Here is a 26,458-nt window from a genome sequence, read left to right on the forward strand (position 1 = left end):
CAAGATGTAGCTTGGTGGGAAAGCACCTGCCTAGCAAGCATCAAGTCCTAGGCTCGAACTCCAAACTGCCAAAATAAAAAATTGTGAAAAGTTTCCTGAGATTGAACCACAGCTTTTAAGTCACTCACTTTGTAACATTAGACCTATTACTTCCCTTCTCAATACTCCTGTTTTCTCTTCTGTCCCTAAGGTAAAAACAATGCCACAAACAAAACAGGGTCAAAAATGATGTAAGCTTCTTAGAAAAAACCTGATATATAGTAAGATGTTATATAATGGCACCTCCGAAGAGACCACTTACTTCTTACATTCTCTGTCTGGACACTTCACTGGTCCCTTAAAAAATGTTGGGGATAAGGAAATGAATGGCCAATGAAGGTTGTCCATGACCATAATTCTAACTAGTTGGGGGGGCTAACATTGGGCAGGACCGATCTAGGCAGGAAAGTTTTCAGCTTACCTTTGCCACTGAGATTTGGATAAAGTGGTACACATGTGTAAGCAACAAGTGGAAACTTAAAGAAAACAGGCAGATGACAGTCCATGCACATGCCTGGGCACGAAGTGAGACCCTAGCTCAGAAGTAACCAGCACACACAAATTCACTCTCATACTTGGTTGCTAGACCTAGAAAGTAAACATATAAGTAAACACATACCAAATCCTGTACCTAAATATGTGATCAATCTGATTAAAGTACCATAGATGCATGCGTGAAGGGCCATAATAAAGTTCCTGAGAACAAGTGCCATGAACTTTAACAAAAACATTAGGAAGCAAGGTCACAACAAGTTGGAGAGAGACTCGACAAATGGGACTGCCTTAAAATAAAAAGCTTCTGCACAGCTAAATCTATCGCAACCAAGCTAGAAAGATAACCAACTAATTGGGAAAAAATATTTACCAGCAATATATCAGACAAGGGGTTAACATCCTGTATATACTGGGAACTCAAGAAACTAATCCCTCCCAAACCTAACTAACCAATTACTAAATGGGCAATGGAACTAAAGAGGGACTTCTCAAATGAAGAAATAAAAATGGCAAAGAAACACATGAGGAAATGTTCATCATCCCTGGTGGTGAAGGAAATGCAAATAAAGACAACCCTGAGATACCACCTTACCCCAGTCAGAATGTCCCACATCCACAAATCAGCCAACGACAAATGCTGGAGGGGATGTGGAGAAAGAGGAACCCTATTACACTGCTGGTGGGAATGTACACTTATACAACCACTTTGGAAAGCAGTCTGGAGGGTCCTTAGAAAGCTAAAGATTGACCTCCCTTACGACCCAGTCATACCACTTCTAGGCATCTACCCTGAACAACAGGAACCAATATACAAGGACACGTGCACCTCCATGTTTATTGCAGCACTGTTCACAATAGCTAGGATATGGAAACAACCCAGATGCCCCACCACAGATGAATGGATCCAAAAATTGTGGTATCTATACACAATGGAATATTATGCAGCCATTAGAAATGACAAAATAATGGCATTTGCAGGGAAATGGATGGAGCTAGAAGGAATCATGTTGAGCGAGGTAAGCCAAGAGCAAAGAGACAAACGGTACATGGTCTCCATGATAAGTGGATGCTAAATCCAAAATGTTAGGTGATAGGACAAAACTAACAGGACTTAAGAAACAAAGAACTCCCACTCATCTGGTCGAACCACTACTAAATATCCCCATGCTGCTCATCACATATATGGTATATAACATGTGAACACCATTATATGTTATAGACTGTGATAGACAATTGGCTCCAGGAAAGTTAGAATGAACTTGTGACTTTAAATGAACATCATTATTCCACAATACTGTGAAATTCGGGAAATTATCTAATCACTTAATCACAATCAAAAAAAAAACAAAAAACCTCGGGGAAGGTAGAGAGGGAAGAGATGGTAGGGGAAAACAATGGAGGGGGTACCAATGTTCAAGAGGAAGTGTACTCATTACCTCACTCATGTAACTGTAACCCTCTGTATAGCATCTTTACAATAAAAATAAATAAATAAATAAATACTGTGCGCGCGCGCGCACACACACACACACACACACAAAACATTAGGAAGGTGAAACATGTCCTGTCTGTGGTAAGAACTAGTGCAAAGGGGTGGGAGAATGGAGAGGGTGAAGGGTAGCCAAGGGGTTCACCATGTTTTATGTCGATGTGTATGAAAATAAGCAATAAAGCATGGTGAGACTGATTTAGGAAGGAGGAGAGAGGATGAAGGGGAGCGATAGAAGGGATGAGGCTGACCCAGGAGCACGGTGTGCATTAAGGACATGTCAAAATGAAACGTCAAACAAACAGCCAATGAAAGAAATGGTTGGGGTGGGGCTTGCCTAGCAAGCAGGAGGTACTGAGTTCAAACCTCAGTGCTGCCAATGGAAAGGGAAAAAAATGAAGAAGTGTCTATTTCCTCCTTCTTCCTTCAAGTGACTGGCCTTTAAATGCTACCTTTTGTCCTTCATTCATCATGCCTTTATTCCTAAAGTCAATTTCTTCTGTTTGATAACTAGATTCTAGCAACTTATAGGCAGAGCAGCCTCCAAGATACTCTGTCATTACACAGACAAGTAGCTAATAAACATAGATTAAGAACACATCTGTTCTCAGATTTTTAGCTTCTCTCCCTTTTTATCTAGTCTCTGATTGTTCCTGGGGCTCAGGCAGGCAGCTGGCCTTGGGACCAGCTCAGACCAGGACAGTCTCACCCCCATTCTCTCAGCTGTCCTTTCTCCCATCCACATCTCTTGCACCATTTCCATTGTAACCACAGGTTTGAAAGATTTAGGTCCTAGACTATTAACAAAAAGCTTTTCTCTTGTGCTTTGAAAGAATTTGACAGATGCTGTATTCTGTCACGTTGAGGCAGTAGGCACAGCAAAGCACTTGGGTTTTCCTTTGCTTTTATAGATGGAAATTCATTAAACATATTCTGCATGGCAGTTATGAGTAATGCTGGCCCGGGAAGAAAAGAAACACAGCTCCCAAAACACTGAGAAAGGAGACTCAGATGGACCACAGCTTGGAGAAACGTTGAGGTTCAGTAATCCGTCCACTTCTTAGACAGTCCGCAGGACATCCCATGAATGACACCACTTTATTATAGTTTTATTCTCCTCTGATGAGCCAGTGACACTCTCTGAGACACAATGAGCTGGTGCAGAAGGATCTGCTCTCTTGGGAGAGGTGTTTTCTTTTTTTTTTTTTTAACTTGTTTCAAATATATTGGAGGTTTAAAAGTGTTAAAGTTTCTAATTCCTAGGAGAACATTATCTGAATGAATACCCTAATGGCAAACCACTGTACATTACTACAGCTGCACTGGGTGCAGAGGGGTAGGGATAATCTTCAAAGCACCCCAGACTCCAGCCGAGGACAGAGGTACACTGGTTTGTATTATTGCGACATCCACATAGCGGTCTAGGTTGCTTTTCCTTCACCAAGGGCTATCTCAGAGAAGCATTATGCTTGACCTCCAAATTTGGCAGACAATTTACTGATGAGGCTCATAACCTTTGGATTACTCTGATACTTTGACATATTTGCAGGGTTCTGGGCCACATCCTGGAAGGCCACCATCACCTCTGGATCCTGCATGGCTGGGAGAACCTCTGGATCACTAAGAATCTCATTGAGCCCAGGCATTCCTGCCATTCCAGGCATGCCACCTCCCATTCCAGGCATTCCTCCAGGAAAATTACCAGGCATTACCCCTGGAAAATTACCAGGCATTCCCCCTGGAAAGCCACCTGGAAAAGAGCCATACTGTGACCCTGCTTGTCGTCTGGCCTCTTCTTCCTTCTGGGCTCGCTCATGTTCTTCTGGAGCCTTCTTAACCCTCTCTATTCTTTCTTTAATCTCTCGCTCTTCACGTTTTCGGTCATACTTTCTCCGGTGCTCAGCAATTTTCTGGGCCCTCCGTTTAACTTCTTTCAGCATTGCACTAGCATCATCATCATAATCCAGTTTACAGGCAAGGGCAACATCATGTGCTGCTTCTTCCCAATGGCCCAGAAGTCTGTGTGCTTTTCCTCGCCACTTATATGGCTGAGCAGAATCAGGATTTATTTCAATGGCTCTGTCACAGTCTCGAATGGCAGCATTTGGCTTCTGTAATTTGATGAAGACACTGGCCCTCTTGGCATATAGAATGGGTTTAGCTTGATGGCATCTGTGAACAAGTCGATAGCTCTCTGTAGCTGACCATCATTTAGTGCTTCAATGGCAGCACCTTTCTTTTCATTTGCTTGATCCATCATCTCCTCAGTTACTTCTACATTTTCATCTCCCATTTCTTGGGGGGCATCAGTGTCTGGTTCAATTACACCTTCATTATCAATTTATAGGTCGCTTTCCTCACTGGGTGGCTCCTCTGTCGGTATGTTTTCTTCTGTCTTCTGACTATCTGCTTTTTCTTCCCTGATACTGTCTTCTGATTTAGCTTTATGAGTAGCTGGTGGTACTTTACCCCCCATGCTCTCCACCCACTCCCGCAGGAAACGCATCTCCTCGGTGTGCAGGACTCTTGGGTCCTGCTTACACATCTTCACGAAAGCGCGAAGCTCCCTGACTTTGCGGGGATATGTTCGGGAGGCAGAGGGCGGCGGCGGCGGCGGCTGCAATGCTGGCTGTGGACCCGAAGGCCTCGTCCCAGGCCCAGGTGCAGCCTTGGCAGGAGCAAGCGCAGAGACGGGGTGGCTGCCACAAGGCCCAACAGACTAGAACCTCCGAGAGGTGTTTTCTTAAGAGCAGTTTCTTTAGTCTGCAGGATGATTCCTAAACCATACTTTCCTAAGGCAAAGTTTGGTTGTTTGGAAAGCAAGGGTGTTGACACCAGCTGTGAGGTAAATCACCAACTGAAGACTCCAGTAATCATCAGAAATGACAGGAGAGGCTCACAGCCACCCTCCAAGGCAGGAAAACCTGGTTATCAAATTAATTTTGGAAAGTGAAAGATGAAAGGACAGGCCACATTTTTTACCCCCTGGAAGAATGCTGATTTGGTTCCAAAAATGATTTATGAAAAGAGACTTGTTTCAAGCTTCATGAAGCTAATTAAACAGGAAATTTGAACCAAGATAAATTCAATCTTTGTGTCATAAAACCACTGGACTATGAAGAGGGGCAGAGGTATAACTGATTATGAGTTATGAGACATAACTGAATGAGGAGGCTGAAGATAAAAAGCAGATAGAAAGTCTCCGTGCTGTTTTCTTTTGGCAGTACTGGAATCCAAACTCAAGGCCTTGTACTTGCTCAGCTTGCATGCCCAGCTGGCATTCTATCTACCTATTGAGCCATGCCTCCAGCCCAACATTTTGCTGGTTATTTAGGAGATTAAAAAGTTTTATGGACTTTTCTGCCCAAGCTTGCTTTGAACCATGATCCTCCAAATTTCACCCTCCTGAGTAGCTAAGATTAGAAGCATTAACCACACATACTCTTTGACATTCTAACATACTACAAGTCTTTTTTTTAAAATACTCAAATCACCTTTAATGTGCTGAAAACAAATCACTTCACAAATGCATTAACAATTATTTAAAGCATAACTTTGGACACAGTACACAAATTCAAAAGACAAAACAAAACAATACAGCAACACCATCCTGCAGTCTGATCTTGCAAAATGAACTTTAGGATTTGAGGAATTTATTAAGATTTTAAATATTCATAAAATGTGCCTAGTCATGCTCCCCCAGACTTGAATGCTACTGAGAAGAGCTGCACAAGAAGATAGTTCCTTGTCAATCTCCACATTTTCCATTATCAAGTGGCCTATTAGTCCAGCTATGTTCTTGTTCCTTAAATATGTGCTGCAAAACCAGCAGTGAGAACTGGACAGAAACTTCCATTTCCAGGACACGTGTGGATAAGCAACAAGTCAAATTTTAAAATTCTATTTGGGAGAGGAGAAAAATAAAAGAAAGAAAAAAATGTATCAGTGTGTCATTGAAGAAGTAGGCCTTTTTAGGATAAGGTACAAGTTGGCTACAATACTGATGGCCTTTAACAGTATTTTGTTATTCTGAGATATATCCTGCCATATAGCTTTTGGGGTAAATTTCTTATCAGAATAGAGCCTTATCTGTTCCACATAAATAAAAATGGAAAAATCTTAAACTCACCAACTTATTTTAGCGATGAGGAAATAGAGTCACACAAGTATATGACTCATAATTTATGACAAGCAGGAAGCAGCATTTCAATTTTGTAATTCCTCAGGTGAATGAAAATCTTTCCACTTTGCTGGTGTACCTTTTGCTCCATGACTTTATCTTCCTTAGGGAAAAAAGGTCCAGGCTGTCAAATATTCCCTTGTTGTAGCCAAAAAATGTGATCTTCCATGCAGACCACTTGCTGCCTTGTCTTCTGTAAGGTTAGAAGACAGCTAGCCAGCGTTTCCTCTATAAGGACCTTTCACACAATTGAAGTGATGTGTTATGGCAACCTCATGCCAGGATCCTGAATGATTCCTCTGCCGGGATTACTTCTCAAGCCTGGAGCAGGCACCAGTCCTCCACCCACTACAGGCTGTGAAGGGAGTGTGTGGTAACTCCATGCTCACAGACATGTTCATGGGGAACATGAACAAAATTACTTGTGAAGGTGACATATTCCAAAGGTGACATGTTCCAAAGCAACATGGGAATATTTTTTTAAATTTTATTTTATTTTATTTGAGAACATACTGTACAGAGGGGTTACAATTACATGAGCAGGATAATGCATACATTTCTTACCAAGCATTGCAGCCTCCTCCTTTGTTTACCCTTCACCCTTCCCAGCATCCCCCCTCCCCCCCACCCAATCATACCCCCCTTCCCCCCTCCACACCGACATTGTAAAGCTGGTTTTGACATGACATTTTGTACTTCTCATTGTTGCAACAGGTCCACCTGAATCCTTAAACGACTTGTTTGTCCCTATCTCCTCCACATGTTATACTGACATCAAATATAGTGAAAGCGGGGGTTACACTGTGGGGGAGGGACATACAAAGCAACAAAAAATTAATCTTATAAATGCGTTAGAAACACATGCATGAAAGAAACAAAAACATTAAAATACATATTTGAGGGTTCGTTTTCCTAACATCACATTATCTGACTTTTTCCGCTTGACTCATACATATACTAGATATTGCAAATAAGGGAAACCATGGGACCTATGTTTCTTTGGGCCTGGCTTACTTCACTTAATATAATTTTTTCCAAGCCTTTCCATTTCCTAACAAATGGGGAAATGTCATTCTTTCTGATGGAGGCATAGAATTCCATTGTGTATATATACCACATTTTCTTGATTCATTCATCTACTGAGGGGCATCTGGGTTGGTTCCATATCTTAGCTATGGTAAATAATGCTGTAATAAACATAGTTGTGCTGGTAGCTTTAGTGTGGTCTTGTTTGTAAACATTAGGGTAAATGCCCAAAAGTGGGATTGCTGGGTCATAGGGGAGTTCTATGTGAAGTCTTTTGAGGAACCTCCATACTGCTTTCCAAAGTGGTTGAACAAGTTTACATTCCCACCAACAATGAAGTAAGGTTCCTTTCTGTCCACATCCCCTCCAGCATCTGTTGTTGTTAGAGTTCTTGATTTTTGCTGTTCTAACTGGAGTGAGGTGATATCTCAATGTTGTTTTGATTTGCATTTCTTTTAGGGCTAGGGAGGTTGAGCATTTCTTCATGTGTCTATTGACCATCCTTCTTTCTTCTTCAGAGAAGTTTCTCTTTAAGTCTTTGGCCCACTTACTTATTGGGCAGTTGTTTCTTTGAGGATTTGTTGTTGGGTGGTTTAATTTTTTGAGTTCCAAGTATATTTTAGATATGAGACCCTTGTCCGTTGTATGGCTAGTAAAGATCTTCTCCCAATCCGTGGGCTTTCTATTGATCTTGCTAGCTATGTCATTTGCCCTGCAGAATCTCTGCAACCTTATGCAATCCCATTTGTCCAACCTTTCTTTGATTTGTTGTGTTTCCGGGTCTCTATTCAGAAAATTTCGGCCTGAGCCAAGGAGACCTAGGGTTTCTCCTATTCCATCCTGTAATGTTTTCAGAGTGTCTGCTTTGAGTTCAAGGTCTTTGATCCATTTGGAGTTGATTCTGGTGCAGGGTGAAATATAAGGATCTAGCTTTAGTTTTCTACATGTAGTTAACCAGTTTTGCCAGCACCATTTACTAAAGAGGCTGTCTGTCTTCCATTCTATTGTTTTAGCTCCCTTATCGAAGATTAGATGGCTATAAGTCTGTAGGTTCATTTCTGGGTTTTCAATTCTATTCCATTGGTCCTGAGGTCTGTTCTTATGCCAATACCAAGCTGTTTTGATTACTATGGCTTTATAGTAGAGTTTGAAATTTGGTATTGATATTCCTCCAGCAGTGTTCTTTCCGTTGAGGAGCGTTTTTGCTATTCGGGGTCTTTTATTGTTCCATATGAATTTTTGGATTGCCTCTTCTATTTCCTTGAAGAATGAGGGTGGAATTTTGATAGGTATTGCATTGAATTTGTAGATAGCCTTGGGAAGTATTGCCATTTTCACGATGTTAACCTTTCCAATCCAGGAGCATGGGAGGCTTTGCCATTTTTTTTAGTTCTGTGTTGATTTCCTTTTTCAAGATTTTAAAGTTTTCATCATAGAGGTCCTTCACTTCTTTAGTTAAGTTAATTCCTAGGTATTTTATTTTTTGTGGGGCTATTACAAATGGAGTTGCTTTCCTAATTTCAGCCACACTTTTCTCATTGTTGGCATACAGAAAAGCCATTGATTTTGGGGGGTTAATTTTATAACCTACTACTTTGCCAAAGTTTTGAATCAGCTTGAGTAATTTGGGAGTGGAGTCTATGGGATTCTTTAAATACAAGATCATGTCATCTGCAAAGAGGGAGAGTTTTATTTCTTCTTTCCCTATTTGGATCCCCTTTATGTCTGTATCTTGTCTTATTGCTGTAGCTAGGCATTCTAATACTAGATTGAAGAGAAGTGGAGAGAGTGGGCATCCTTGTCTTGTTCCTGAGTTAAGAGGAAATGGCTCTAGTTTTTCACCATTGAGTATAATGCTGGCTGTAGGTTTGTCATATACAGCCTTTATTGTATTGAGGAATGTTCCATGGATTCCTAATTTTTCCAAAACCTTCATCATGAAGGGGTGTTGGATCTTGTCGAATGCTTTTTCTGCATCTATTGAGATAACCATGTGGTTCTTATTCTTGCTCCTGTTGATGTGATGAATAATATTAATTGATTTGCGTACATTGAACCAGCTTTGCATCCCTGAAATGAATCCTGTTTGATCGTGGTTTATGATTTTTTGGATGAATTGTTGAAGTCGATTGGCCAAAATTTTGTTGAGAAGTTTTGCATCAATATTCATCAAAGAAATGGGTCTATAGTTCTCTTTCTTTGATGAGTCCCTGCCTGGTTTTGGGATGAGGGTTATGATGGCTTCATAGAATGTATTCGGTAGTGAGCTTTCTCTTTCAATTTCATTGAAGAGTTGGAGGAGAATTGATGTGAGCTCTGCTTTGAAGGCCTTGTAAAATTCCACTGTAAAACCATCTGGTCCTGGACTTTTTTTAGCTGGGAGGTCTCTTATTGCTGTTTCTATTTCAGTGCTTGTTATGGGCCTGTTAAGATAGTTTAACTCATCTTGGTTTAGTTTTGGCATGTCAATATTTGCTTGGAAAAGGTCCGTTTCTGTCAAGTCCTCAAACTTATGAGAGAGTCTATTCTTAAAATTGTGTTATTTTACTTTTATTTTTTGGGCTGGTACTAGGGCCTGGGAGTTGTCCCTAGGTATTTTTGCTCAAGGCTAGCACACTACCACTTGAGTCACACCTCTACTTTCAGCTTTTTAGAGGCTTATTAGAGATAAGAGTCTCACAGACTTTCTTGCCTGGGCTGGCTTTGAGCCTTAACTCTCAGATCTCAGCCTCCTGAGACGTTAAGGTATGATGTTACAGTTATGAGCCACGGGCAACTGGCTTGACTGTTCTGATATTTAAGGCATGTTGAGCACATGTGCAGATAGGTTACTGTTCAGGTAACAGTGCTATGTTATGAGACATCTTCTCTAGATACTAAGAAATGGATGATCTGCCCTCTGGCTGGGACTTCTCAGGCCATGTCTGCTGTGCTTGTCTGTTCTTGTGTTTTCCTGTGATGATCATACATTTCAATTCCTACAAACACTCTATCCAGAGAACCTAAGAGCTGTGGGGTAGATGCATTGTCTGAGCAATGTGAAATTTGCAAGAGTTAGAGCTACTGTGACATTGGTCTCTTCCATCCACAAGCAGCAAATATGGCTTTCAAATCAGATCATTGGCTTACGTTTGACAACAATGTAGAAAGTGAATTATGCCAAGCATCTTCATTGGCCCAAATAAAAGCAAGGTATCCATCTGATTGCATTAAGTCTTACAATTATATCTAGTACTTCTCAAAAAGCCAGTGTAGTATTTTTTTTTGTAGATTTATTTCAGAATACAAATAAAAATTGTGACAGTATTTCTAATATACGTATATGCTGCTGGCATAAACAATTCTTTTACTTTTTTTTTTTTTTTTTTTTTGGTAGTGCTTAATATCAGGACCTGGGCGCTGTCCCTGAGTTTTCTTGTTTAAGGCTAGCATTCTTCCACTTGAGCCACAGCTCTACTTTTGGCTTTTTGTGGTTAATTGGAGATATGAGTTTTATGGTCTTTTCTGCCAGGGCTAGATTTGAACTGGGACCCTCAAATTTCAGCCTTCAGAGTAGCTAGGATTGCAGGTATGAGCCACAGATGTCTGGCTTCCTTTACACTCTTTTGACCATCTAGAAACCCATAAGTCAATTCCTCTATTTTTGTACTCATGGTTTTGACCAATCTAAGTTACAAACAATTTCTGAATGAGTAACTAAAATACAGAATTAATGTGGCCATTTCACAGATTGAAGACAGTATATGGCACTGTGGAAAGAATATTTGGATTTGGTTCCAGGGCTACTTGGAGCATCTCTATGACTTTAGGAAAGTTACAAACTGAGTAAGTCTCAGTTTCCTTACTATCAAATCCTACTATGTTGAGATATGAATGAGATCTTGATTGGTGAAGTGGTTTGTGATTTTAAGAGCTTTCATTGGGAATAGAATTAGTGAGCTAAGTGGAGATCACAGCAAGATGTATTGATAGAAATTGAATTTAGGTGTTCTCCAATGTGGTTCAGTTATTTTTCCTTTAGAATATTTTTCCCTATGTTTATATTTATAGATTTATTTATATTTTCAAGCCCTAGTATGGATATTTTGGGGCTAGGGTGCTCTCTTATTCAAGGCTGATGTTCTACCACTTGAACTACAGCGCCACTTCTGACATCTTTTTTGTCAGTTGTGGAGCTTGAACTCAGGGCCTGGGAGCTATCCCTGAACTCTTCTGCTCAAGGTTAGCACTCTATCACTTTGACCCACAGTGCCACTTCTTATTTTCTGGTGGTTAATTGGAGATAATCATCGCACAGACTTTCCTGTCTTGATCCTGAGATCTCAGTTTCTTGACTAGCTAGGATTACAAACTTGAGCCATCAGTGCCTGGCTCACTTCTGACTTCTATGGTATTTGAAGATGAGTCTCAGGAACTTTTCTGCCTAGGCTGTCTTTGAATCACAATCCTCAGATCTCAACCTCTGGAGCAACTAGGTTTATAGGCATGAGCCACTGAGGCCCAGCTCCATATTTAATATTGTCACTCATCTTCTAAAACCATTTTGGCTGAGGACAGTGAATATAGTTTTATGCAACATGACACAAGTGGTTCTAAAGCAAGATTATGTCTGTCACCGATGCGAGTATTCTGCCTCTATGGTTTAGTAATGTAGCTATTGGTTTATGGACCCCCATTTCTCCATGGAGAGTCACAAATCCTCATAATGTTTCTGTGTGCTATATTTTTCATTTGGAGTCTGATTCAGTTGACAGATGTGTAAAACTCACATGTAACCAAACAACTGTGATGTCAGGGCAAAGCTGCTAATGCTGAAGTTGGTTTCTCTAGTCAAGATGTGCCCTCATCTCCACCCAGACTCTGCCTTTCAAAGCTCATGTTAGAATTGAATGTTTCTGTATGTTAACATCAATGATCTGTTCTTCAGTACCACATAAACAGAAAAAGCTGGAAATGGTGCTGAGGCCCAAGTGTTAGAGCCTTGAGCAAAAGAGGCTCAGGGACAGTGCCCAGACTGAGCTCAAGCCCCAGGACTGGCAAAACAACAGCAGCAACAACAACAAAAACAACAATAACAGCAACAACACACAAAGAAAACATTACTTCTAAAAGTTGTATAGATAATATAAGCAAGAGAAGCATTCTGGAACAAGCAATAGAGAAGAGTGAGGACTCTTGAAAATTGGAAATTCTATGAACTTTCTGCAGGTGGTGCCCTGCAATCAGCCTCAGTGCTATGGTTGCCGTACAGGAATAGGAATTCATTACATTATTACTATGTTGACATCTTAACCATGCCCACTGAGATTCCAACACAACATGATTGGATGAGGTATAAGATCTGCTAGTCTAACAAAGGTGCTGGAGTAAGTCAAGTGCCAAATAACTATTTCAGAGCTGCTGCCCAGCACCAGTATTCTGAAGCTCACTCAATGAGTACTCAAGAAAGTTACTCTTAAAATATTAGAAATGTGGGCTAAGAATGTGGCTTAGTGTAGAATACTTGCCTAGCATGCATGAAGGCCCAGGTTCAATTCTTCAGTACCACATAATCAAGAGTTCCCCTATAACCCAGCAATTCCACTTTCGGGCATTTACCCAAATGATCACAAACAAGACCATACTAAAGCTACCAGCACAACTATGTTTATCGCAGCATTATTTACCATAGCTAAGATATGGAACCAACTCAGATGCCCCTCAGTAAATGAATGGATCAAGAAAATGTATATATACACAATGGAATTCTATGCTTCCATCAGAAAGAATGACATTGCCCCATTTGTTAGGAAATGGAAAGACTTGGAAAAAATTATATTAAGTGAAATAAGCCAGGCCCAAAGAAACATAGGTCCCATGGTTTCCCTTATTTGCAATATCTAGTATATGTCTGAGTCAACAGTCTCAGACTGAAACAGACAGAAACAGTCAGATAAGTTGATGTTAGGCGAAATGAACCCCAAGACAAAGACTCAACTTTTTTTCTTTCTTGCTATTGTTTCTAACATATTTATAAGATATTTCTTTGTTGCTTTGTATGTCCCTCCCCCACGGTATAACCCCTGTTTCCACTGTATTTGATGTTGGTATACTTTGTGGAGGGGAAGGGAAAAAACAAATCGTTTAAAGAGGGATGCAGGTGGACCCATTGCAACAATGAGATGTACAAGATGTTATGTGGAAAAACGAACTTTACAACTTTGGTGCGCGGAGGGGGAGGGGAAAGGGGGAGGGGAGATGAGAAGGGATGGGAAGGGGAAACAAAGGAGGAGGCAACAATTCTTGATAAGAAACGTACTCATTGGGGCTGGGAAGGTGGCTCAGTGGTAGAGCGCTTACCTTGCATGCATGAGGCCCTGGGTTCAATTCCTCAGCACCACATAAGCAGAAGAAAAAAAAAGAGCCAGAAGTGGTGCTATGGCTCAAGTGGTAGTGTGCTAGCCTTGAGCTGAAGAGCTGAGGGTCAGTGCCCAGGCCCAGAGTTCAAGCCCCATGACTGGACCAAAAAAAAAGAAAAAAAAGAAAAGAAAAGAAATATACTCATTACCTTGCTCATGTAATTGTAACCCCTCTGTACAGTATTTTCACAATAAAAAAATAAAAAATAAAGGGCCAAAAATAATAAAATCATATTCAAAAATATTAGAAATGCTGAGCATTAAGCTTGATTATTATCAATATTTCACATATTAGGTATTTATATGATTTACAGGATGCACTACTCTTGGAATTGAGGAGGCCTTCTAAGACATCAATCTTGACATTCTCTTCTCTGATTTCTTTCAGAACATCCTAATTTACACGTGACCATTCTAAGTGAATCTCTGGATAAGTAATATGTTTGCTTACATGATTGATGCTTCCCAATGTTCACTAACAAAGTAGGAGATGAGACCATTAAAATATTTTAATATTAATCCTTTAAAAGCTTAAATCCTTAAAAAGTTTATTGGAGCCAGGCACCAGTGGCTCATGCCTGTAATCCTAGCTCCTCAGGATCCCGTGACCAGAGGATACCTGTTAGAAGAGTCCAGAACAGGAAAGTCCTTAAGACCATTATGTCCAATGAACCACCAAAACAACAGAACTGGAGCTGTAACTCAAGTGGTACAGGGCAGCCTTGAGTGCAATAGCCAAGAGACAGTGCCTAGACCCTGAGTTCAAGCGCCAGCACCAGCAGAAAAGAAAAGAAAAATTCAGTTGGTATTTTGAGAGGAAACAATTGGAGGAATTGTCACGTTTAAAGACAAGTGTTGCTACCTGTTTCTTTTGCAAAATAGGAGATTTCAAGTTTGGTGACCTTTCTTGTAATAAATAACCACAAGCAGAAACTTCCTAGCCTAACATACCTGTACAATGCTTTGTAAGCACTCTGAGTAGCTTGTACTGAATAGACAATCTCATTTCTGAATAGTTCACTTTCTATGGTCTAGAATTGATATTTAACTCTTCAAAATAGAGCATGGAATAATGGGGAAAAATCTAACAAATCTTATTTTTTAAACCCACCCCCCTCATTTTGGAAACATTATCAAGAAGAAGCTACATTTTATCCAGCAGAGATTCCTGGTCATTTTAGCCTTCGGCAAAGGGGGTCCACTTTGCTCTCTCATTCTTGTGCTCTGGGAAAGGAGAGTTTCCGTAGAGACACTTTTCACCCAAACGCTGTGTGGTAAGTGCTCATTAACAGTGGCACATGCTTGTAGGTAAAAGTACACTTCAGTAAGTGGAGTGAAAGCTTGCTGAATTGTGCCAAAGCAATTTAGGCCTTTTATCCCACTTCACTATTGGAGAATTTCACTATAAGCAACTTCTTCTAAAGAGAAATACTGTAGAAAAAAATCACACTCTGTGGAAAGCACTTTAGGTAGCTTATATAGTTTTGAGATGCTAGCTTTTTCCTTTTAATTTATCAGAAAATTTCCCTTGATATGAGAGGTACAATAAAATTAGAAACCATAATTGCTAAACTAACATAGGTGAAATGCTATCTTGATAGCAGAAGGTGTGAGGTAAATACAAAGAAATAGCTTTAGACAATACTTCCTATTCATGCCTTAGTACTTTCGTTTTTTTCTACAGTATATTCAAATAGGTATTATGGTTCACCCTGTACATATTTTTTAGAGTTGTTTGCCTGTGTTATTAGTATTTGGTCGACTGGCTGTGTTAAATTATTATCCTTTACACCTTCCCCCACCTCTGGCATTTTTCTGGATTCTCTAAAGAGGCCAGATAACCCTAGGGACATTTTTATTACTTTAGTTTGTGGAGTACAAATTAGAGAAATTTCTCCAAAGAAAGGATGGAGCGAGGACCAGAGTTTAAGGAACAAAAAGAAGGTTCTGGTGGTGGGGAGGGAAAACATTGCAAAAGGTTTTGTGTGTTCTCTCTTATATAACTGCTTGGGGCTTTCTGACAGGACCACAAGGTAAAGTGAATTTTAGCTCAGTGCGTTTAGAGTGTTTGTCATCTTTCCCCTTCCCTTTCCTCTCTCCTCCTCCTCCTCCTCCTCCTCCTTCTCCTCCTCCTCCTCCTCCTCTTTTCCTCCTCCTCCTCCTCCTCCTCCTCCTCCTCCTCCTCCTCCTCCTCCTCCTCCTCCTCCTCCTCCTCCTCCTCCTCCTCCTCCTCCTCCTCCTCCTCCTCCTGCCACTACTGGGCACTGTCCTTTAGCCTTCTTCACTCAAGGCTGGTGTTCTACCACTTGAGCCTCAATTTCCACTTTTGTCCACTTTTCCCACTTTTGAAGATGAGAGTTTCATGGACTTTCTTGCCAGGGCTGACTTTCAACTGTGACCCTCAGATCTCAGCCTCCTGAGTAGCTAGGATGACAGGCATGCTACCTGAACCCATCATGTGGTTCTAGGGAGAATAAAAGAGTAGAAACCTTTTAGAGTTTTGGCTAAATTAAGCAGTGAGTTATGAAGAGGCAGAACGTGATGGGTTAGGCCATTTGTCCTGGCAGGAAGGATGATTTGGCTATGGATATCATTTAGAAATTTTTGTTCATGGTGATAGTGAAAAGCAAATGAATTCTTTCCATTCAGGGATGACACGATGCTAGACAAGATTCTACCTGTTATCTATAGCCCTAACACTGCAGACCAATTTTAATAAAATATTAACTTTATTCCTCATGGGCTCCTGATAGCAGGTATCAGGCAAGCAAACTGCTTCTGCCCTCCTCCCACCTTGATCTCCCATAGGAAATGAGCAAAGACCTTTCCTGGAAAGTTAGGTGGGAATAGTCCAGTAGTACAATGCTTGCCTTACCTGCAATTGATCAAACAATAAAATAAATAGCAAGAAAAGACACATGATGTAGCTTTACTCAGAAGCGTATTGCTCTTTCTCCAGATGAGAAGGCATAGTTACCTAAGTGGCCAGTGTACTTTGGCATCCCTAGTGACTATGACTTAATTTGCAGTCGTTGTGTTTGTACTCAAAAATCGAGGTGGTTCCTAAAATTGGAAGTACAGAGAAGGCCATTTCTACTGCCCTCCCACGGCTGAAATTCCTCCGTATTGTTAGAGGAGGGGAATGGAATAAGGGATGGATAAATGAAAAAGGGAAGAGAAGACAAAGACAGCAAGAATTCTTGACCTACCTATGCGATAAAGGAATGGGAACTGTCAAATGAGCCTGGTAAGAGAGAGCAGATGGGACTGGGGTGGGGAGGAGGGTGGAGAATGCTGGGAGGGATGACTCTGATCAGGAAGTATGAGATAATTAGATGGACATGTTAACTTGTAACACCCTTCTACAGTCTTCTGAAATTCAGAATTACAAAAAACATTACAAAAAAGGCCAGAAGTGGAGTTGGGCTCAAAGCCGTAGAGTACTAGCCTTGAGCAAAAAAAGCCCAGGGTCATTGCCCAGGCCCTTACTTCATCCTCAGGACTGGCAAAGAAACAAAAATAAAAACAAAACAACAGCCACCAAAAAAAGGTCAGAATAGGATTGTGGCTTTTAGTTTCCATATTTCTGCTCTTCCTCTTCTAACTTACCTTCCTTTCTCTATGACCGACTACTTGTCTATTCTTGCTGGCTGCAATTTCTTACCTAAACCCCCATGATTTCCCTTATTTGCAATATCTAGTATATGTCTGAGTCAAGCAGAAAAGGTCAGATAAGGTGATGTTAGGAAAATGAACCCTAAGACATGTATTTTAAATTTTTTTTTCTTTCATGCATTTGTTTCTAATGCAATTATAAGATTATTTCTTTGTTGCTTTGTATGTCCTTCCCCCACAGTATAACCCCTGCTTTCACTGTATTTGATGTCGGTATAATTTGTGGAGGGGAAGGGGAAAAACAAGTCGTTTAAATAAGGATACAGGTGGACCTGTTGCGGCAATGAGAAGTACAAGTTGTCATGTCAAAAATGAACTTTACAACTTGGAGGTGGGGGAGGATTGGGTGGGGGGGAGGGAGGATGGGAAAGGATGGGAAGGGGAAACAAAGGAGGAGGCTACAATGCTTGATAAGAAATGTACTCACTATCTTGCCCATGTAATTGTAACCCCTCTGTACAGTATTTTCACAATAAAAAAAAAAAAAGAATGAATTGTCAGAGCACAAAGTAGGATGGTGTAATGGGACTTAGAGTACTGGGAGGTAAATATCTGTGTTCCTTTCTTCATTGCTGGTCAGATTCAAGCTTCGTGAGTTTCAATCACCAGTTCTGGTTCTTTTAGAGTAATCAAAAAGACGAGTCAGGAAAGAAGAGAACACATTAGAAAAGGGATAAGCAAAGACACTGCCATAGAAATAATGAAAGTAAGCCCATAGAGGTTACAATCATGGTTTGTTTTCAACCTAGCCCCATGTCTGTGCTTGTGGAATATTTACAATGAAATTCAAAATCTTAAGTGTCTGCTCTGTTGATGGAGACTTTGATTTCCTCACTGCAGTAGCTAACTATTGAATAACTAAAAGTAGAGTTCTGCTAAATCCAGTGTGGCTACAGTATAATAAGGTAGGGGAAAACGTTAACAACTCCACACAAACTTTTTACAGGGATTGTTTTCTGTTTTGTTTTGGTGTCAGCACTAAGACTTGAACTCAAGACCTTTATACTCTCACTTGGCTTTTTTGCTCAAGGCCAGTGTTTTACCACTTCAGCCACCATTCCACTTCTAGCTCTTTTTGCTCATTAATTTCTGCCTGGGCTGGCTTTCAGCCTTGATCCTCTGTTCTCAGCTTTCTGAGTAGCTAGGATTTCAAGCATGAACCACCAGTGCTCAGCATCTTACATGGATTTTTTTCTTTTTTTTTTTTTGTTGGTCATGGGGCCTGAATTCTGGGCCTGGGCACTGTTCCTCAGCTCTTTAACTCAAGGCTAGCACCCCACCCTACCCACAGTGCCACTTGCAGTTTTCTAGTGGTTAATTGGAGATAAGTCTCACAGATGTACTTGCTTGGGCTGGCTTTGAACCGAGATCCTCAGATCTCAGCCTCCTGAGCAGCTAGAATTACAGGCATGAGCCACAGGTACCCAGTCTCTTACATAGATTTTTGAGTGGCTTGGGTCAAGATTCCTTCTCTTTGCTTTTTCACTCATTTCACCAGTGTTTAGTCCTTGCCGGTGCATTTTTGCTCTTCTGGTAAGATTGCAATGAGTTCCTACATATGTTGTCTCAGCTGGATGTGGGTGTGGCTAGAAGCTTGGGCTTGCGCAGCCAAGATATGATATATTTCCCTTCTTCGTGTTGAATTTGGGCTGAGTTATTTTTGACCACATGTAAATGCATGTGAAACATAACTGAAACACAGATCATCAAACTCTGTGAAGAACCAGAGAGTAAATATTTTAGACTTTGTAGGCAATTATTCAACTTTACTCTTGAATGGTAAAATCAGCCATAGATTTTACGAAAATATATAGTGGCTATGTTCAAATTAAGTTACTTTTATAGACACTGAAATTTCAATTCAATGCATTTTACATATCACATTCTCTTGCTTCCTACTACTCTCTGATAATTCTTAACTCTGCCCCTTGAATTATTATTACACTCCTCTCCCTCCCTCCCTTCCTCCCTTCCTCCCTCCCTCCCTCCCTCCCTCTCTCCCTTCCTTCCTTCCTTCCTTCCTTCCTTCCTTCCTTCCTTCCTTCCTTCCTTCCTTCCTTCCTTCCTTCCGTCCTTCCTTCCTATAGCAAAACACTGTATAAGCCAAATTCTTCTTCAGCCCTTCCTGTAGCAGTCTGGGGAAGGATGCAGGTGTCTCTTTTGTTTTTGAGCTGACTATTTCTGTCCAAGATGGTGATGCTTTTGTTTGTGCAATCGACTTCAACATTTTAAGAATCTCCTGTGAAGCTGACTGGGGTTCACTGCCTGTATCAGAAGCCACATCCATAATTCTTCTTGAACAGGCTGCTTTTACTTTAGTCTGTCAGACTACTAGTCTTAAAAGGCACTTTTGTCTAAGAGGGTCTACTAAGCATAACCTTAGAAATTTCAGAGTTCTTCACAAAGGAACTTGCAGTCACACTTTGATTTGATCTTTACCCTGAAGCCTTTCTTCTGTTGGCATTTTTTTTTTTACTGACTGCAGAGATTGGAGATAAGGCTGTTATTTTCAATATGTTCTGGCTCTCTATACTTCTAAATTCTTCTTGTAAACAGAATTTTCTTTAGCTCATTCCTCCTTTCTCCTACCTCATTGTAGACAGCTAATAGATGCCAATAAACACATTTAACTTTCAGCGAGCCCATCTTTATTAACCAAATACAGAAGCTCATTAGTCACAACAGGCAAGTTTTACCAAATTGTTCCCAGCTACCTAACTTGGTCAGTTTCCCAGCCTTCCATAGCGGTTTCATTGGCTCTTTGTTGGTGGTATTGTTCTTTTATGTGCTGGTCCTGGGACTTGAATTCAGCATCTGGGCTCTATCCCTGAGCCTTTTGGTTCAAGGTCAGAGCTCTCTCATTTGAGACAGAGCTTCACTTCCAGCATGCTCCACTACAGCCCAGCTCGCTGGCTCTTTTGTAGTCTCTGTTAACTATATATTCATATTCTTTTTTATTCTTTAGAGTTGTTTTGCGGCATTTCCAGCCTTAACAACTCATCTGATTCCAAAGCCAAAAACACCACACTTTTATATTTTTATGACAGAAACATTTTACTTCTAGGCACCAATTTCTCTTTCTTCTTTCCTTTATTTCCTTCCTTCCTTTCTTCTTTCCTTCCTTCCTTCCTTCCTTCCCCTCCTTTCCTCCCTCCCTCTCTTCCCCCCTTCTTCCCTCCCTACCTCCTGCCTGCTTTCCGGATTTCCTTCCTTTTTATCATACTAATATTGGGCTTGAACTCAGGCACTCATGTTCTTTCTTAGCTGATTTTGCTCGAGGTTGATGATTTACTGTGCTACTTGGACCACACTTCCATTTTCAGCTTTGTACTAAGTACTTAGTTGGAGCTAAGAATCTTGAGGATTTGTCTGCCTGGATTGACTTTAAACCTCTGACATCAGATCTCAACCTCCTGAGTGGCTAGGATTATAGGTGTGAGCCACTGGTGGCTCTGCCCCAATTTCCTTTATTATTGATCTATTACTACTTTTATTATCTGCCTGCTACTATGCTCAGAAACTTAAAACAGTCATTTGTGTTCATGTATTACTATATTGGGGTGGGCTGCACAGATGGTATTTTCTTGTACTTGGCTGGGTTGCTCATGAATCTGTGGCCTGTAACAGTTAAAACAAGTAGAGGGTTTTAGGTCTTGGGTGGCTATTGAAAGAATACAATCACAGAAAAGGGGTCACATGTCTTTAATTATCAATCTAGCTAGCCTGGGCTTGTACCCACAGGGGTAATGCCAGGGCTTCCAAGATCAGCCAGAGAAGGAAGGCCTCCATATGTAAATACTTTTCAAGACTCTGTTTGTGTAGCATTTACTATTGTTACATTGGCCAAAGGAAGCCACATGGTCAAAGCCAAGCAAGCGTGAGGGTGGGAGGGAATTATCTATGGGCTTCTATTGAGAGAAGTTATAGGTTTGACGAGGTGTGAACAAAACTAGGGTTATTAATGCCACAATCTACTGGGCTTCTGTTACACAGAGGAGACGATGATGTGACACATAGAAAGCCTGCCAAGTTTCCTGAATTGGGCCAACAGAAGAGCTGCCAGCTTGCCAAGAAGAAAGCACTGAGTTTGCTCAGATTTTCAAGTTTAGAGTGATTGGTTATGCAGCTAGTTGACACAAACATGGGAAACTCAACTTGTGACTTGAAATCTGGTAAATGAAACTGAAATAATATCAGAGCCCAAAAGAGTTCTACATGTTTTTGGAAGCTAAACTACCAAAAATGCAAAAAAATGAAAAGACAATATTTGGCAGTAAGCAAACTCAGTGAAAAGTAGTATCTTACCTTTATGGGGGTTTGTATATGTGTATTTAAGGTACAGTATTTTATAATGAGTAACTAATAGATACTCATGTATTCTGCCATTGTCTTCATTAAAAATTGAAAAATTGGTATTAAAAAATGAATTAAAAATATCTGGGAGCCAGAGGTTCACACCTCTAATCCAAGCTACTTAGGAGACTGAGATCTGAGAATGAAGGTTTGAAGCAAGCCCAGGAAACAAAAAAAGCCAGTACCATAGGCATGGATCAAGTAGTAGAGCGCCAGTGGAAAAACACAAAGCAGAAGGAAAGTGAAAATCCTCATGCTTAAGCTCCTAAGGGTACAGAAAAAAAAAACACCCAGCAACTGTTTGCTTGTTTATATCTTTAGATCTAGACAGTATGGTTTGCTTAGTATTATGTGAAAGCTTTTATAGTTGGCTAAGGATTAAAAAATCTCTTATCAAGCATTACTGCTCAGCAATTGAGGCTTATTAGAATTGGGAGCTATTTTGGAATCACTACTAGTCATTTGCCCAATTTCCTAGCTACATTAGGTTAGTGTCTGCCTCCCATCACATAGTGAACTCAGCTCAAACTAAGTACTCCTTTGATTAATAAGAAAAGCATCCTAGAATAATAATGGTGTTTGGGAAAAGAGAACAAATGATTCCCTTAGTCTATATTACACTTGGTAAAGTTCTAGTGAAAAGTAGGGATGACTGAATGAATCTGACCCAGGTTTCCCCTTGAATGGACAGAAAACAATAGTGGTAGAACTCTAAAAATACACCTACTGAGTTGAGGCCGGGAATTGAATGGGTAAGGGTGAAAAAGATTTTGTAAAGACCTTATGAAGGTAAATTTTGATTGTCAGCTTAACTGGATTAAGAAATGTCTAAGAGGTTAGTAAAGCAGATCTCTGTATATGTCTGTGCTGGTGTTTCTACTGACAATAAATAATGAAGGCTTTGACTTAATCAGATCTCTTGATGAATTCATAATAAGGCTCTCTTGAGAGGTGGTAAAATCTAAGACATGGGCCTTTGGAGGAAGAAGGTGCATGCCCTTGGTGGGGGGGGGGGGGTTGTATTTCTTTCTCTGGCCTCTTCCTGTATCCCTTTTCTCTTTTGCTTCTGTTGGCCTAATGTTGAGTTGCTCTGCTCTACCACTTCTTCCTCCACAATGGACTGAAACCTCTGAAACCATAACTCGGGGCAAGTCTTTCTTCATTTAAGTTATTTTCTTCAATATTGTGTGTGTGTGTGTTTGTGTGTGTGTGTGTGTGTATGCACATGTGTATGCACATATCTCTATCTACCTATCCATCTATCCTGGTACTAGGGCTTGGGCTCATAGGACCACATGTTCTTGCTTGGCTGTTTTGCTTAAGGCTGTCAGTCTACCCTTTGAGCCACAGTTCTTCTTGAGGCTTTTTGCTAGTTAATTGGAACTAGGAGTCTCATGGGCTTCTTTGCCCAGGCTAACTTTGAATCACCATCCTCAGATCTCAGTCTCCTGAGTAGCTAGATTACAGATATGAGCCACCAGCACCTGGCTCTCTTAGATATTTTGATTATGGCAATAACAAAATTAACTAACATAGAAAATTGGTATCAGAAAAAGGCCTTTCCTGTGAGTAAACTTGACTATGTGGCTCTTAAGACTTTGGAACTGGTTTACTGGAACAATTTGGGCAAGTTTGAAGAAGCAGGTTAGGGAAATCCTAGAATGGCTTAAGCAGAGCTTAATGGGGGAATGTGGTGGAAGCTGAGAAAACCAGATTGCCCATAGGAATGCAGACTCTTGAAGGCCAGGCTTAGGAAATTTGAGATGAGGACAGATGATCTAGAGGTTAGGCAGGGAGTTAGGAAACCTAACTGAGAACCATGGCTGAGAACCTTGGGTTGGATGTTGATAAGGACTCATCCTGGACTGCTAACAGAATGGCTTGTGACCCACAGGCCTGGAACCTAGAGAAAATAACAGACTTAGCCTCAACATTCATGACCAAGCATTTCCTGTAACAGGTACTTTAACTGCTTTTTCCTGAAAAGCACTAAGTCCTAACTGGGGCCTGTGAATTTACTAAAGGAAGAATAAAAGCTGGGCACCCCAGGCTCCACTTTGCATCTGTGTTCTTTGATCTCAGCCATTCTCTCCTGCAGTTACATAGTTGTCAACATGGGTTTCAGAAAGGATAGGACTTATTACCAATAACATGTTTATATGGAAGAATGAAGGAAACTGCCCCCAAAGAGAATAGCCCAAAACTTGGGGTAGACCACCCACCAGGCAACAATGACTTGTTTTCTTCCCTTAAATGATGACAGCAGTAACAACTTCTAACAACTTCTTGGAACTTCGGGAATGAGGACTGAGATAATGGTCAACCAGGTGCCGACTGTGATAGAGACGTTTGAATCATTATGCATACCTCTTTCTCCTTCCGCCTCAAGTTCTCTGTCCTTTTAAATCTGTCACTACTCTGAAGATGGCTGAAAGTAGGCTGCTTTGCTTCCTTACCATGGCTACCTATGCTGTGTAATAAATTTTATTTCTCTGCCTTTTACCATGTCTTGTTATTGGCCAGACCTGACACTGGGACTTGAATTGAGGCTTGAGTTCTAAAAACTCCATTCATGTGAGGGGGATTGCTGACACAGAACCAAGCATGCAAAAGCTAATGATATACAATCTAGTTTTCCAGAATTGACCTGCCTCCATATCTGAAGACACCCATCAAAGCCTGTGACTTCCAATGAAGCACTCCTTCTTAAACTCTCATGCACTGTTTGAAGGGTACCAGGCTAGGGGCATGGAACAAAAGTTTAGAGTGCCCTCTGAGTCAGCTGAGTGAGAGCAAGAGATGCTATGCCAGCAAAAGGAAAAAAAAAAAAACTAGCAGTTAAGAAGGTATGTTAAAGCTGGGCGCCGGTGGCTCATGCCTGTAATCCTAGCTACTCAGGAGGCTGAGATCTGAGGATTGCGGTTCAAAGCCAGCCCAGACAGGAAAAGTGAGACTCTTATCTCTAATAAATCACTTAGAAAACCGGAAGTGGCACTGTGGCTCTAGTGGTAGAGTTCTTGAGCTGAAGAACTGAGGGCCAGTGTCCAGGCCCAGAGTTCTGGCCTCATGACTTGGAAGAAGGAATAGATGGAGGAGGGGGAGGGGGAGGGGGAGGGGGAGGGGGAGGAGGGAGGGGGAGGGGGAGGGGGGAGGGGGGGAGGAGGAGGAGGAGGAGGAGGAAGAGGAGGAGGAGGAGGAGGAATGTTAATTTAGACATAGATATTCAGCTAGGTGTTTTTGTATAATGTACATGCATACATGTAATCCTAGCACTTGGAAAGTTGGGAAGAGAATCTCAACTTAAATGCAAGCCTGGGCTGCATAGCAAAACCCTATTTCAAAAGAGTAGAAAATGGCAACTACAACAACAAAACTTACTACTGACATTATAACTCAGTGTAGAGGGAAAGGGTTACAAATCTACTTAATAACAATTTTTAACCTCGACTTTTTAAGAATATGTGTCTCTGTGATATGATTTGAAAAAATGTCATTTTTCTTTGTTTTACATTTTAATTTGTAAAGTTTCAAACTTACAATAAAAGATAAGAGAAAAAAACTTTATAGGGGTATACCCTGTGCACAGATCACCTAGGCTCACTAATTGTCAATGTATTTTTCATGGTTGTTTCTATTTCTCAGTACATGAACACATTTTTATTTATCTATGTATCTATCATCTATGTATCTATGTATTTATCATTTATCTATGTATGTATATATGTATATATGCATGTATGTATGTATCTATCTATCTATCTATCTATCTGTCTGTCTGTCTGTCTGTCTGTCTATCTATCTATCTATCTATCTTACCTATCTTTCCATGACATTCTGAAAACAGGCCAGTTGTTTTGTAAAACATCATTTAATCTTTGCTTGATTATTTCCTCATGATTAGATTCAGGTTTTCCATTTTTGTTAGGAGTCTGTCTTTGCCCAGATGTGTCCTTTCTAGTGTATTGCTTGCAGTAGGGAGTGATAACTGCTTACCTTGCTGTTGGTAATATTAATTTTACCACTTTTTGAATAGAAGTACCGTCATTGTCTCCTCTTTAAATATACCATTCCCTGATTAATATGGAATATGTGAGATCCTGTTCCAAAGTAACTTTTGTTACATATTTATTGATATTTTTATTTTTACATATTACTTTTTGCTGACACTGGTGCCTGGGTATGGTCCCTTAGCATTTTTGCTCAGGGCTAGCACGAGCCACAACTCCAGTTTTGGCTTTTTGGTGGTTAATTGGAGATAAGACTCTCACAGACTTCCCTGCCTAGGATGGCTTAGAATCTCAGTCCTCAGATCTTACCTTCCTGAATAGTTAGGATTAGAGACATGAGCCACAGACAACCCAGCCTTTGTGATTATTTTTAAAAGCATAAAACAGGTTAACATGGGGAGATTATACATTTGTAAATAACCGGTAGGGCAAGGTGTTATTAGAGATAATTAATCTGTAGAGATAAAAGGAAAGAATAAACCCCTTGAAGAACAAGGGGTATATGCCAATAGTATGAATTTTTCATCAAGCAGTAGGTCAGTAATAAGTGATGTCTATGAAGGAAAATGTGTGCATTCAATACCTTTCCCTGCATAATCTTAAACTGCTTTACATTTATATATAATGATACACTGTAATAATCAGAAAAATGTTTAGACTGTACCAAAAAGAGCTTGGTACTATATATAATAGATGATAAAAATTGAAGTAAGAGAGCCAAGTACAGCACTTAAGATCAGAAAATGTTCATGGGAAATTTCTAAAGCAATTGATGAATTATAGTACTTATAAAACT

The 26,458-nt window shown here is 40.5% G+C and overlaps 1 long non-coding RNA gene and 1 pseudogene across 1 annotated transcript; both read right to left on the reverse strand.

Moving 5' to 3' along the window:
* Positions 1–3,374: 3,374 nt before the first annotated feature.
* Positions 3,375–4,592, reverse strand: LOC122120781 (annotated as a pseudogene).
* A 977-nt stretch (positions 4,593–5,569) lies between these two features.
* LOC122120865 lies at positions 5,570–24,997 on the reverse strand. Its single transcript, XR_006149804.1, has 3 exons — positions 24,987–24,997; positions 15,010–15,013; positions 5,570–5,776 (listed from the first exon to the last, which is right to left on the reverse strand). It is a non-coding gene; the product is annotated as an uncharacterized LOC122120865 (long non-coding RNA).
* Positions 24,998–26,458: the final 1,461 nt, after the last annotated feature.

This window comes from Dipodomys spectabilis, unplaced genomic scaffold (assembly GCF_019054845.1).
Source record: "Dipodomys spectabilis isolate Male_0828 unplaced genomic scaffold, ASM1905484v1 ptg000178l, whole genome shotgun sequence".
Classification (NCBI taxonomy): domain Eukaryota; kingdom Metazoa; phylum Chordata; class Mammalia; order Rodentia; family Heteromyidae; genus Dipodomys; species Dipodomys spectabilis.